Source organism: Colobus angolensis, unplaced genomic scaffold (assembly GCF_000951035.1).
Source record: "Colobus angolensis palliatus isolate OR3802 unplaced genomic scaffold, Cang.pa_1.0 Scaffold11, whole genome shotgun sequence".
Taxonomy (NCBI): Eukaryota; Metazoa; Chordata; class Mammalia; order Primates; family Cercopithecidae; genus Colobus; species Colobus angolensis.
Window position 1 is genome coordinate 6757765 of NW_012112030.1, and position 15054 is coordinate 6772818.

Genomic DNA, 15054 nt, shown 5'->3' on the forward strand with positions numbered 1-15054 from the left:
GCACAATTGGGATCACATCAAGTTAAAAAAAAACACAAAATTTCTGCACAGCAAAGGGTATGATCAACAAAGTGAAGAGACAACCCACAGAATGGGAGAAAATATTTGCAAATTACTCATCTGGCAAGGGATTAATAACCAGAATATAAAAGGAGCTTTAACAACTGTATAGGAAATAAAACCTAACAAACTGATCAAAAAATGAGTGAAATACTTGAATAGGCATTTCTAAAAAGAAGATACACAAATGTCAAACAAACCTATGAAAATGTGCTCAACATCATTGATCATCAGAGAAATGCAAACCAAAACTAAAATGAGATAGATATCATCACATCCCAGTTAAAACAGCTCATATCCAAAAGACAGGCAGTAACAAGTGCTGGTGAGGATGTGGAGAAACGAGAACTATTGCACACTGCAGGTGGGAATATAAATTAGTATGACCACTATAGAAAACATTTGAAAGTTTTCTCAAAAGACTAAAACTAGAGCTACCATATTTTCCAATCTCACTTCTGGGCATATACCCAAAAGAAAGGAAATAAGTGTTTCAAACAGGTATCTACACTCCCATGTTTCTTGTAGCACTGTTCACAATAGCCAAGGTTTGGAAGCAACCTAAGTCTCCAGCAACAGATGAATAGATAAAGACAGTGTGGTACACATACACAATGGAGTACTATTCAGCCATTAAAAAATGAGATCCTGTCATTTGCAGCAATATGGATAAAATTGGAGATTATTATATTAAGTTCAATATGTCAGAAACAAAACTGTAATGCTTGCACAGAAAGGCAAACATTTCACATTCTCACTTATTTGAGAGATCTAAAAATCAAAACAATTGAACTCATGGACATAGAGAGTACATGGATGGTAAACAAAGGCTGGGAAAGGTAGTGGGGTCTAAAAGGAAGGTGTGTCTGATTAATGATTACAAAAAAAAGAATGAATAAGACCTACTATTTGATAGTAGAGCAGAGTGGCTATAGTAAATGATAATTTAGTTGCACATTTTAAAATAGCTAAAAGTGCATAACTGAATTGTTTGTAAACAAAAAAGAGTCAATGTTTGAGGGGATGGCTACCCCATTCTTCATTATGTGATATTGCATGCTTATATCAATGTATCTCATGTATCAAATAGATATATACACCTAATATGTATCCACACAACTAAAAATAAATTAAAAAAAAAGAAAATCCTAAGCTTCCTATATCTGTTTACAGATAAGGTAAACTAATATGTCCATATAATGTTAAAATACCAAAAAATATAAAATTATGTTTTCAAATAAACTGAACACAAATTATGAAAAATTCCACAAATTGACAGTAATTATTTTCTGTAGTCTGTCAGCTTAAATTCAATTTCCAATATTCCTAGTTCAGTTTAAGACCTTAGACTAACATTAAATTCAGTGAGTTCATGAAAATCTTTGGATAATTTCTAGGTAAAGTGGAATACTGAAATGTGGTCACCAATCATAAGTTATGTAATAAAAATAAATACATGTAACTTTTATTCTTATATTTTATGGAATGGTTATTTGTTTGGACTACATTAACAAACAAGGGAGTTTTGTAGACCAATTCAAGCAAGCGTAAAAAGGATGTATATGACTATAGAAAGTTGTAATATATGTGCTTGATAATTTTGCACATCTGCCAAAATAGTTATTTTTAATAGACTCCAATTACCTAACTTCCAGTTTTCTCTAGGAAAGAGAATTACTTTGATTAATGTAATGAATAAAAGTAGGAGTTAGAACCATGCTAGAAACAAGAATGGACAAGGAATAGGACTGTTATGTAAGGTAATGGAATGTAGTTTGGGTTTTCAAGCAAAGAGTATCTTTGCCTAAAGTAATGTGTTTTGTTGCTATCTCTGTCTTCACTGTGCTTGATGATAACTGAAATCTCAATTTAATTATTTTAGCTGGGCTACATGAAGTCTGCCCTACACATGCATGGTATAGGGACCAGCCAAAGCTTTGGATGGTTTATATTCAGTAGTTTGGGTAGTTTATATTCGGTAGTTGGAGCTCCCATTTTCTGGCCGTCTTCTTTCTCAGATTTTCTCCTGACCTCCTGCTGCTCATGTTATCCCAAACTCAGTGCTCTGTTATTTCAACCCAGTAAGTCTACAGCTTTTCTACTGACGTTCTAGTCCTCTGCATGGTGCACACCAGGGCCAGCTATAAAATCAGGAAACTCACTCTTTGCTATTCCCTTGTTCCAAGTGCCGACCACTCTCCAGTATCTGCCTCTTTTGTTCATTCTCCATTGCCTATGGATGGCCGTTTTTAAAATATTTTATCCAGAGTTTATAGAAAGTATCTGTGGGAGGCTTGGTCCTATGGGTGTTATTGGATCATTAGTGTAAGCAAAAATGTGTATATATTTTTACTACTTATCATGCTTTTCTCTTTCTCTGGCCAACTGTTTCATGTAGAATACATTGACAGTCATTAGTTTTACAGCTTAGTCTACAGATTCTGAATTATGGAGAAAGGCTCGTGATGGAATTGAGGAGAATATTGGCAGCATCCAGAGATCATACATTTGTATCAGGATGAAGTTGGAAAAGGGAGCACATTTCTGAATTATCAAATTTGGTAGTTTGAAAACATGTCCAAGTGCTTCGACACACCTCACATGAATAAATGGAGGCTTATTCCCCTACCCTTCAAAACGGGCCTTCATGATTTGTTTTAGTGTATCGTCTGTCTCAGAACTGACGCAGAAGAACTGCCAAGGTTTAAAAAGCCAGCACCTTCTTGTCACATGTGCCCTTGGTGCCTTGAGCCAAATGCTGGAGAAACTATGGGGGAAAACAAACTAAAAATAGAAAGAGATGTCTGAGGAGCCTCAGCTCACAGCCCACCCCTAATAAAACATATCATTAATACATTTCCTGTCATCATTATATAGATTTGACAGATGATTTTTAACATTTTCAGAATGTTTCATTCAATTATGATCCATAGTTTCTATAACTTCTTTAAATTGAGATTTTTTTAAGAGAGGGAATATTTGAATTTTTTTGAGGAATATTAGGAATGGGAGATAAAGGAAAACACTGAAAATTCAGGGGCTCAGAGGTGTCTAAACAAAATAAATTGAAATACTTGACATCAGATGTCAACTTCAAAAGAAGTTTTCTTTAATTCAAAAAGTAGAAGAAATGACTTTTCTAACTACACATAAAAAATTACTACAGCACTGAAATTATCATGATCATGTTTCTTCATTTCTATTATAGAAATGGTGTTTTTTTCTAAGCTATTCACATACTGGTATTAAACCTAGTATACTTTAGTACTGTTTTTGGTATACATATACAAAATTTACATATGTTTGTCACTCAAATTTTATAGTGTGCATCATTATCTAACAAAAATTCTATTCACTTTCTACAAAACATAAAATAAGAATTCATAATAAAATAAAACCTGCCCCAAAGATACATTCTCATCATTGATTTAGAATTGAATGTTTTTGCCATCCAAAAAATTAGAGGTTCAAACAATGACAGTTAAGTACATATATGTGGTACAAATTAAAATGGAAAAGAGAAATGATGTCCTGATAAAAACTGTAAGTTCTTAATTATAAGGAGAGATAATAAATTCTTCACATGAAATATCACATGATGAACTATCATAAAGTATACATACATATATATGTGAAATATACTCAGCTTCGTAGTTTATGGTCAATGTTGTTATTCATACACATGCGCACGCACGCGCGCACACACACACACACACACACATATATATACATATAAGACTTTTCTAGGTACCTGTTTTGGAATTACTCAAATACATACACTATGGAAAAACCAATGGAAATATAAAATATTCCAGATACTATCAGTTTGTTTTCTGCTAGAAGACACACGATGCTCCCCTTGTGAATCTACGGAGTTGAGGGTTTCTGTTATTTCACTCAGCATGTCACCGGCCCCAAAATGAAAAGAAAGGTCTGTTTTGGCTTCCGACTACCCAGAATCAGGATTAATGAGTGGAAGGAAGGATACATGACTGCAAGAGTCTGGCAAAGCAGGAACACAAGTTTGCTCTGCTGTGTCCTAGTATTCCAAGTTGATGTGATTAGACACAGAAAGTAAATGCCAAATAACATGAGGAAGGAGATCACAGTTTGGAAAGTTTTTATGTGGACCTTGGTGCTGAGATCTTGAGATCCTTTGCCATGGGGCTGCATCTTCTTGAGATGTTTACACAGAGAACAGATTAACAGCAGAAAAGATATTAGTGTCAGAGTGAAGGGTGTGAAGTTTGCTAGTGTGGGTACAGCCATGTTTGAAAGGTGTATTGCATTCCTCAATTTGATCTTCCAAGACAAATTTCCTTCATATTCTTTTGTCCACACACTCTCATCCGTGGTAACCAGAGTAAGATTATGAATCAAAAATTCCAAGGACCCAACGGTATCACCAGAACAACATTATTAATCCTCTTCTGTAGGTGGAGAAAAATAAGGTTGCAGAAATTGTCAAATCTTGGGCAAACAAAATATGCTGAGGCTAGTAACAACCAGATGCTGAAATGTTTGGTTATTGTCGAGACATTAGAAGCAACAATTCCTACTTCTAAACTAAATAAAGTGAAATTAAACACAGTTGCATACCAATACACTAATTTATCCCAGAATAAACTAATTCTGGAGACCACCAGAACAGTGAGAACTTGGTCAGCTGAGGAGATCTTTTGTGTCTTAACCCAGTCAATGACATTTACTAGAGCTATGATGCTATTGGCTACATTTCCAAGAACAAATGTAAACAATACCAGAACTGATAAAATAATAAGCAGAAATCATATCATGTTTGAACAAACAAAAAAAAAAAGAAAAAAATGCCGGCTTAATAACAGTGGTTGTGATTCTTTAATAGCCAGGCCTGAAATTCAATAAACACTTGATTTTTAAATGTGCAATAACATTTTCTGCCTTTAAATTCAGTGGTTAATGTCAACAGGAAAACACCAGCATATGCTAACGGATGAGGCCAAAGCTGTCTTTATAGAAATAGAAAATATTGTTATTCTCAAAACAGCTCAAATTCATTCCTCTTCATACAGTGTCTGTCTTTGCTGTATGCTGAAATTTTTTATACTGAGGATGAAGTGAAAAATGAATTCTTATGTGTTAGTATGCAAATAAAGGCATATTCTTTTTTATTATTTTGCAATTTTTTTTACTTGTTTAACCTCTCCATAATTTGTGTTCAGCATCTTCAGATGTTACATAGGGAAATTTTAAAACCCAATACAGATATCAAACAGTAAATGTCTAAATTGTTTAAGGAGCTTGGTCATAACTAGAATCATATCATTATGTTTTTTTAATACACAGTGTAAATACCAGAACCTAAACCTTTTATCAACATCATCCAAGATTATCTTGGAAAGTCCTGGGAGGCCAATACACCTAAAAATCTGGTTTCTGATAATGATTAATAGACACACATACACTCACAACCTTAGGGGATGGAAGGAATCATTTTCTTATTAATTCCCCAAATGGAAAACGAGTCCTCCAGGTGGAATTACTGGTATTCCACTCAGGGTTGTCAGACAATGAATAATATTTAACAAACATGTTTCTCATGCTTAGGCTTCTAGTAAATTTAGTCTCAAGTCTGATTTTTGTTTAAATATTATTTAATTAAACTATTCAGCAATTTTGTAAATATTTCTAAGTCCCCTACACTTTGCCATATAATCCTGCAGTATCCTCCCATCACAGGCAGAGTGACTACCTTGACCTTGGACTCTGCATTCAGTCGTGTAATTTGCTTCAGTCAGCAGGAAATTAGTAGACTTTACACGGAGATTTAAGACGGCTTCCATATTGGAGTTTCTTGCTCTTTTCCATTCTCCATGAGGACATCATCTGACTAGCACACTGTTCCCAGAAGAAGAATGAGAAACTAATGGAGTCAGAATGCCATAGATTGATCTAGCCTAAATCAGCCAAACTCTAACTAGCTTCAAGATGCAGTATGTGGCCCAACTCCAATCACTGCAGTCATCCACCGAACCTAACTTAGAAAAATGAAATCCAAAGACATATGAGACACAAATATCTAAGGCAGTTTGGGAGGAATTTTTCTTTTAGAAAAAACATAAGCGATATAGATATTCTGCTAAACTAAGACTGTGGGAAATATGTCCACTCTTGTTGTGTTAGGAATTCTGGATCCAAGGGAAAAATAGATGGAGAATGTCAAAGTTTTGTCATATGAAGTGGATAATTAAACCTAAAAGAAAAACCTATTGAAAAATCTGGAGTTGGCAGTTAATATCATGTCAAATTTCCAAAAGTTGCAACAAAAATCAGATCACTTCTACTTAAAATCTTTTGGAGTTATACATGAAAGTATACAAATAGTGGATTTTTCCACTCAGTATATAATGAGCAGAGTAATAATTTTCATGGAACACTTCTCCTCATCAATATTTTTTATATTATAGCTAGACTGCACATTTAGAAATGGGCTAAAATGAAAGTGGAAAACATAGCAATGTATCATAAACACTCATGTAACCATTATGTAGGGCAAGACATGGACATTGCTAAGAGCCTAGGTTTATCTCAATGCCACTTCCCAATCCCCTACAACTTTCTTCACACCTGTGATAAGCAACATCCATAATTTATGATGATCATTTTTTTCAATTTTCTTTATACTTTACCAACTAGGTATGCAACCCTAAATTCAGTAGCTTGGTTTGGCCTGCTTTGAACTGTGTAGAGGTGCAATCCTATATGTTCTTATTCATGGCTTCCTGGGCTCAACATCATGTATCTGAAATTTCATCACATAGGTACATGTACATGTGATTCATTTCTTTTCACTTCTCTAGATTTTTCTATTTTATGATTTTACTGTAATTATGAATCCATCCTTATTTGATATACATATGGGCAGCTTATTTTTTGAGCTATTAGAATAATGCTACAATGAACATTCTTTCACATATCATTTGCTACAATTCCTTTGCATATATATAGCTGGGTATAGGATTACAGGGTCCTTGATTATCTCACAGTCATAGAAAAGCCCAAAACATGGTTTGACTAAATTTATTCCTGTCACTTTTATCTCCAGTCTTTTTATTGCTATTTGCATATATCAATTATACACTTAATCCAACAAGACACTACCGGTTTACACAGTCATGATTAATTTAGAGTTACACACTTATTTTTCATTGTCATTAATTGTTATTGCTCCTTGCATGTTCAACTTTGTATTTTCAGTAATTTTTGTTGTATCAGAAAAATAGCATTTTCAATTTCTGTTTATGAAAGTCTACTACTCTTTGGAAATGCTTAGAAGACGTGATTCCTTTGAATTCCTGCTTCCATATTTTCTGTTAAAATCAGGTTGTATTTAGAATGTAGTTCTTTCCAACATATTCTATCTTCTACCTCTAGCTACTTTTCAGATTTTCTGTTGATCTTTGGTGCCCTTTATTATTTTTTGTTAATTGGTTTTAGTTATCATGCCTAAAGTTTGAGATTACAAAAAATATATGGAGGGATACATTTTACCACTTTTGGAAAAATCCTTGCAACATTTCTCTTGTGCGATTCTCTCCTCTGATCTGACAGAACTCCAGCAGTACATTAGGTGTTCTGATGGTAGCATCAATGTGTTACCCAAGCAGTACATTAGGTGTTCTGATGGTAGCATCAATGTGTTACCCAAGCGGTACATTAGGTGTTCTGATGGTAGCATCAATGTGTTACCCTCTAGCCTTGTATTTTCCATCTCTTTCTCTCTATGTTTCATTCTGTGTAGCTATTTTCCAATTTGCTAATTCTCTCTTCTACTGCATCTAACTGGTTAACACTGTCTATTGGATTCTCAATATTGATAATTCATATTTTCAGTCTTATTGCTTTTGTGTTCAGAATAATCTTTTATTCTCCTTCCATAAATCATTTTCCATGGGGGAACTGAACAAACTACTCTTAACACCGTGTTCTTTTTAACAGTGCTTTTGGTTTTTTGAATTTTTTGTTTTCTGTTTCAGTATGTTAGAAATGAAAATGGTAACAATTTTCTTCTTTTCCCAACGCTTTGGTTAGAGAATAGAATAAAATCTTCATGGTAGAATTTACCTTCAATTTGAAAGAAACTGGAAATGAAGTTGATGTGAGTAGCTTTCTGGAGAGAGTAGCTTGTTTTTTGCTGTGTCCTCATCACAAACTTTGCTCACAGGGGAACTCAATGAGCAGCACTGAATCTCAGAATATCATTGCAATAGATAAAATACAGTTCATCAACAACAGCTACATCATTGTATTCCATGAATTAATTTTCACTTTGCTTACATTGTAGAAACAGTTGCCTGTGCCTTTGAATTCCATCATTATCCAAATGACACAGAGAAGATATGAGGGAAGATTTAGTTCTGTTTGATTTATTTAGGCCTAAAATCCTCTCTTTAGAAATAAGAGCTTGATCATGAAATGGTTTATTTATTTTTATTAAGTGATTTTATTTATACTAAAATCAAAATATTTTTATAGTGTTCCTTGGATTAGTTTAATATCATCTATAATCTATAATTGTTTTCTTAAGCAAAATATTTTAAACTGCACTGTACCTAACTTTCCAAATCTAAAGTATTCAGCTTGACTTGAAATTTGCTGTTTACTAATATAACTTTCCCATAATGACATCTCTTAGAAATTACGTCAACAATATCCAAATTATGTATGTAAATATTTCAGAAATAAATCATTTAATAAGATACATGTAAATGTAGATGATGATAGTAATGATGATGATGTCAGCTAAAAGGGAGAATGTTATTTAATAAATGTGATTTGAGTCTTTAAAGTACTAGAGATAAGGGTCATTGGAAAACACTATTATTCTTACTCATGGCTTTACTTTTTTTTTTTTTTTTTTTGATATGGAGTTTCACTCTTGTCACCCAGGCTGCAGTGAAATGGCACGATGGGTCACTGCAAGTTCTGCCTCCTGGGTTCATGCTATTCTCCTGCCTCAGCCTCCCAAGTAGCTGTGATTACAGGTGCCCACCACTACACCCAGCTAGTTTTTATATTTTTAGTAGACAATGGGTTTCACTATGTTGGCCAGGCTGGTCTGCAACTCCTGACTTCACATGATCCACCAGCCTCGACTTCAAAAGTGCTTGGATTACAGGCATGAGCCATGGTGCTGGACACGATTCTTACATTAATCTCAGAATCAGGGCTAGAAAAATACCCTCACATAATATTTCATCAAGAAAAACATGAAACCAACATATATCTAATGATTTACTTGAGACCTTTTTTTCATTTACCCCATTCTAAAAATTATGGCAAAAGTGACCTCTAGCAAAGAATACTCTCTTTTTGGCTGTTTAATTTTTTTCCACTTTCATATGAACTTTCATATGAACAAATACTCTGTGCACTTATAGAGTGTATAAACTGCATTTCATCTTTTAATAGCATCATTACCAAGTTAAATTCTCTTGACTGCTTATTTACCTTCTCAGCTATGGTCACAAAATCTGGGTGATTTTACTATAGCAGTCAAAGTAGTTACAATAAATATGTCTTATGCCTCAACAAAATGATCTTTCTACTAATTTTTCTCTAATATTCAAAAAATTTGTGGCATCACAATATTTTTCCTCACACATGTGTATACATGCATGGTGTTATAATCTTTGAATGGTAAAAATATGTGCAGAATTATTTCACTTAGGAATAAATTTAGAAAAATTGTCCTGTATATTTAATGTCTATATTATCATAATTTATTGGAAATTAACTAATTTCTGCCACATTGAAATGTTTTCATAAATAATTAAATTGGAAATAAGAAAAAAAGGTGTTTGGTAAAATACAGAAGCTCAAAATCTGATGTTTCGAAGTAAGAATAACATTAAGAATGTGGACGTAGACTTCCTGCTTATCTCTTTCTTTTTAAAATTAATTTAAAGAAAAGTTTAAAATTTTATCTTATATTTCTTACTATCATAATGTTCTATTCTTCTTTATTCAGCAAAAACTCTAATAACAATGATGTCTATAAGAATATGTTTTTTCAGCCTATTTTATATGCATTCATTTATTATATGTTTCTGCTTTTTAAATATTTTCATTATTGTGAAACACATATATAAAGAATTAAAGCCTAAATGTACAGTAAAGAAAAAAATACAGCATTAAGAGTCATGTTACCACATCTTGATCATAAAATATAATTTGCCAGCAATCCAGACACTCCCCATATAGGCCTTCCTGTTGATATCATTTCCATTTTGTTTCCTCCATCCCTACTATCCCAATTGTTATGATAGTCACTCATATGTCTCACTTTAGAATTTTGACAACAATGTAATAAATGGCAATTCATTACAAATATATTTTTGTATACTTTATATGAATGAAATTATACTGAATCTTTTTTCCATCTTAGTATCTCTCATATCTATGTAGTTCAAATTTGTTCACTTTCCTTTTTATTTATCTTCTTTGTAAACATGTCTCTCTAATTGGTTGATTTTGATTGTTGTATAGTATTCTGTTGTACAAGTGTGCCATAATTTATTTATATATTTTATCACTGATGGAAATTTGAGAGACTTCTCAACTTTAGCTATTAAACCTCAGTGATATGCATGTGTGTGCGTGTGTATTCTGACAAAAGTGCAAATACTGGGTCTTCGAATGTGATCCATCATCTTAATCAGATAATGCCATACTCAATGTAATTGCACTGATTTACAATTCTGGGAGTAGTGTATGAAAATTCCCATTACTTCATATGCTTTCCAAAATAAGTAACATCAGACTAGTTTTTATACCTTTATATTTATATAAAATATTAAACCTAACATTTTATAAGCCTTTTTTGATTATAATTTAGAATGTATCATTTATTTAAAAATTGTTACTCTGTTTAAATTCTATGACTATTTCATGCACATTTATTAATAATGAATTACATATTTATTCATATTCCTTTATTAGTTTTTCTAATACTTTTTCTTAAAGTTTTAAATACTCTTTTGTTATGAACAAGTGTAATTATACTAGATATATTTATTTTAACCAAACATTAAGTCAAATTACTTTGAGAAAACATGATTCGTTAACAGCATCCTGAAAGGCAAATTTCAGCATTGTTTAACAACTCCTTAAAAGGACTCAAAGAAAAAGAAATGTTGAAATATAAAAATAGTCTATAAGCATAATGAAGTTGCCCATGGGAAAATACGAATTCTACCATTGCTGCTATAGAAAAAAAAACAAAAAGGAGTAGTAATAAAGATACCATGTCCGAATTTTTTTTAAGGCAGGCCCAATATCAATGGACAAGATTCCTTTTAAGGGCCTGACCTTAATTTTTATGTGCACTTGATTTCTGGTTGTGCAGTAATGTTCTTGTTCTTTCACATTCTCTGACTGGCTGGGTACGGTAGCTCACGCCTGTTATCCCAGCACTTTGGGAGGTCGAGGTGGGCGGATCACGAGGTCAGGAGATCCAGACCATCTTGGTTAATGCGATGAAACCCCCTCTCTACCAAAAATACAAATAAATTAGCCAGGCGTGGCGGCAGGCCCCTGTAGTCCCAGCTACTAGAGAGACTGAGGCAGAAGGGCGTGAACCCGGGAGGAGGAGTTTGGAGTGAGCTGAGATCACACCACCGCACCCCAGCCTGGGCAACAGAGCCAGATTCCATCTCAAAAAAAAAAAAAAAGAAAGAAAAAAAATTCTCTGACTAATGTCAAAATGGAAACCACTGGGGCATGCTATTGAATGAGTTCAAGGCTGTCTTAATAGAAAACATGATAATTTCCAAAACAGTTCAAATTAACTCCTATTTAAATAATATGCCCTTGTTATAAGATAAAATGTTTCATACATTTTGAATGTTGAAGCGAAAGCTGAATTCTCATTTGCTAGCATGTAAATGGGGTCATATTCTTATTCATCATTTTGTAATTTTTTCCTTGTTTAAACTCTCCATAATTTGTATTCACAATGGCAGTTGTTAAGGAAATTTTCTATTCTAATACATAAATCGTACATCGGATGCCTACACTGTTATATGAAGCTTGGTCAAAACTAGAATCATGACCACTGTTGAATCTTCATTTTTTTCAATGCCAGATTTAGTGAATTCCAACTTTTCCTACCAAAAGCATGCAAAGTTTTCTTGGGAAGCCCAGGAAGGCCAATATTCCTTAAAATCTGGTTGCTGCTAACTAATACTTTTGTATAACTTATTGTTAACATGTTCATTAACACAAACACGTTCTCTCACACACACACACACACACACACACGCACGCCACTCATGATTGGGAAAAATTACTGTCCTATAATTGCTAAAGTGAAAAAATAATTTTCTTACTCGGGTTTTTCAGCACATTTTCAATGCTTATCAAACTTAATCTCTCATGTTTAGGCCTTTGACTAAGATATTCTCTTGAGCCTAATACTTCAATACTAGTTATTTAATTAAAATACTCAGCAATTTTATAACTATTCTTTGGGCACTTAAAAGTGTTTTCCATTGAAGAGTCTACACTTCTCTGTGTATAATATTCAGTTTTATTTTCCTCTATATAATTTATTTTTTATTACTTAATGGTTTAAGATGAATAGATGTTAAAATCAGTCTCCAATCTTGGATTTTATTTCTTTTCAGTTTTTATAGTATAATGGTTTCTAAGAGGGGATCTTGGAGTCACACTGCCAGGACAGGAAACCAGATTCCCTGCTTGGTAAACCTATGATCTGAGACTCCATTTTACAACTACTCCCTGCCTCAGTATAATCACCTATAAAAAGCGGATAATAGGCTGGTGCAGTGGCTCAGGCCTGTGATCCCAGCACTTTGGAAGGCCGAGGCAGGTGGATCATATGAGGTCAGGAGTTCGAAACCAGCATGGCCAATACAGTGAAACCCTGTATCCACTAGAAATGCAAAAACTAGCCAGGTGTGGTGATGCACACCTATAATTCCAGCCACTCAGGTGGCTGCACCAGGAGAATCACTGGAACCCAGGAGGTGAAGGTTGTAGGTAATCGAGATCACACCACTGTTCTCCAGCTTGGGAGACAGAGCAAGACTCCATCTCAAAAAACAAACAATAACAACAACAACAAAGATAATAATAAAACTGTCTTTGGTTCATTTTCTTAGGAGTTAATATACTATTTGTATAACTACTTTCCATTTGACCTGTTTGCTATAGGCAGGAACCAAAGATTGCTAATTATTGATTTCATCCTGTTTTATTTGATATTTAAGACACCAGTGAGAACTTACACTTCTTTTTTCTTCTTCTTCTGAGTCAGAATCTCCCTCTGTTACCCAAACTGGAGTACAGTGGCAGGATCATAGTCCACTGCAACCTTGAGTGCCTGGGCTCAAGCATTCCTCCTGCCTCAGTTTCTCAAGTATTTGGAACTATAGGCATGAACCACCAAGCCAGCTAATTTTTTAAATTTTTTGTAGAGTTGGAGTTTCCATATGCTGCACAGGGAACTCCTACTCTCAAAAGATCCTCCCACTTTGGCCTCCCAAAGTACTAGGACTACAGGCATGAGACATCACATCCAGCCTGCAGTGGGAGTGCTTGAAGGTCAGATGCTACCTAGAGCTTTGACTCATGTCCATCCCAAGGTGAATCTACTCAGTTTGTCGTTATTACCTTTTCCTGAATAGGTCATTGAAATGGATATCTAAGGCAGCTAGCAGAATTGTTACATTCTGCCTGAACTGTAGAGTAAGGGACATTATTATAGTGGGACCAAGAGGAAACGTCTGCAATTCTCCACTACTGGCAACACAATGTATAAAATATAATAACCACATTCCCTAAGGAATGGAATTGGTCACTGCCATGACAAAACACTTGCAAGTTACAGAGGATGGTAGTCCTTTCTATAACCCAATTCACTTAACCGATCTGGCCTCTGCCGAAACCAGATCGGTTATAAAATAAATACAGACTACCATAAACTTAAATCAACACTCACAAATGCTGTCCGGGATATGCTATCTTCACTGAGCAGAGCATAGCTTCTGGTATTTTTTATAGGGCTCGTGATTTGGTGAATGTTTCTTAATCTACACCCAATAAGAGGGAAAATCAAACAATTTGCCTTGTATTAAGAATAATAACACTGCTTCACTGTTTTATGTCAGAGCTATGTCACTTCTGTTCTCGGTTTAATTTACTTTTTTTTTTTTTTAAATCATCGACCTAATTTAATACATTAATAATATTAAGACTGGGCCCTGTGGCACATGACTGTAATCCCAGCACTTCTGGAGGCCGACATGGGTAGATCACTTGAGCCCAGGAGTTTGAGACCAGCCTGGGAAACATAGTGAAATCCTAGCCCTCCAGAAAATACAAAAATTAGCCCAGTGTGGTGGTGCGCTCCTGCTTTCCCAGCTGCCAGCAACGTGGAGGTGGGAAAATCACTTAAGCCCAGATGGTTGAGGCTGTAATGAACTGTGATCCCACCACTGCACCCCAGCCTCAAGGACACAATGAGAACCTGTTCAAAATAATAACAATAATAATAATATATTAGTTGGTACAATAATGAGGAAATGACAGGTTTCTTAAATACAATAAAATACCCTAATGTTGAATGGAAGGAAAATATCATAAGAAAAGAAATAAACCTGAGGAGATTCAGGGACCTACAATATAGGTGATGTTTTAAAGCGTTCAGTGTCCCCAGTCCACATGTCCAAACAGTCTTTTCTAAAGTAAACAGTATGTTGCTGTCTCCATATATTTCTCATCACTACAAAAGAGACCCAATGTTTTGGGGGCCTGCTGGGATTTTGGAGCCAACATATTCCACATTTGAAAATATTGCTCTGACTCATTAACGAAACTTCCAAAGGCTACTGGTCTAAAATGGAACCTAGAACAAAAGAGAGCTCTACATCAGATACAGGTTCTAGTCCAAGCTGTTCTGGCCACTGTACCAGATGATACAGCAGAATTCAA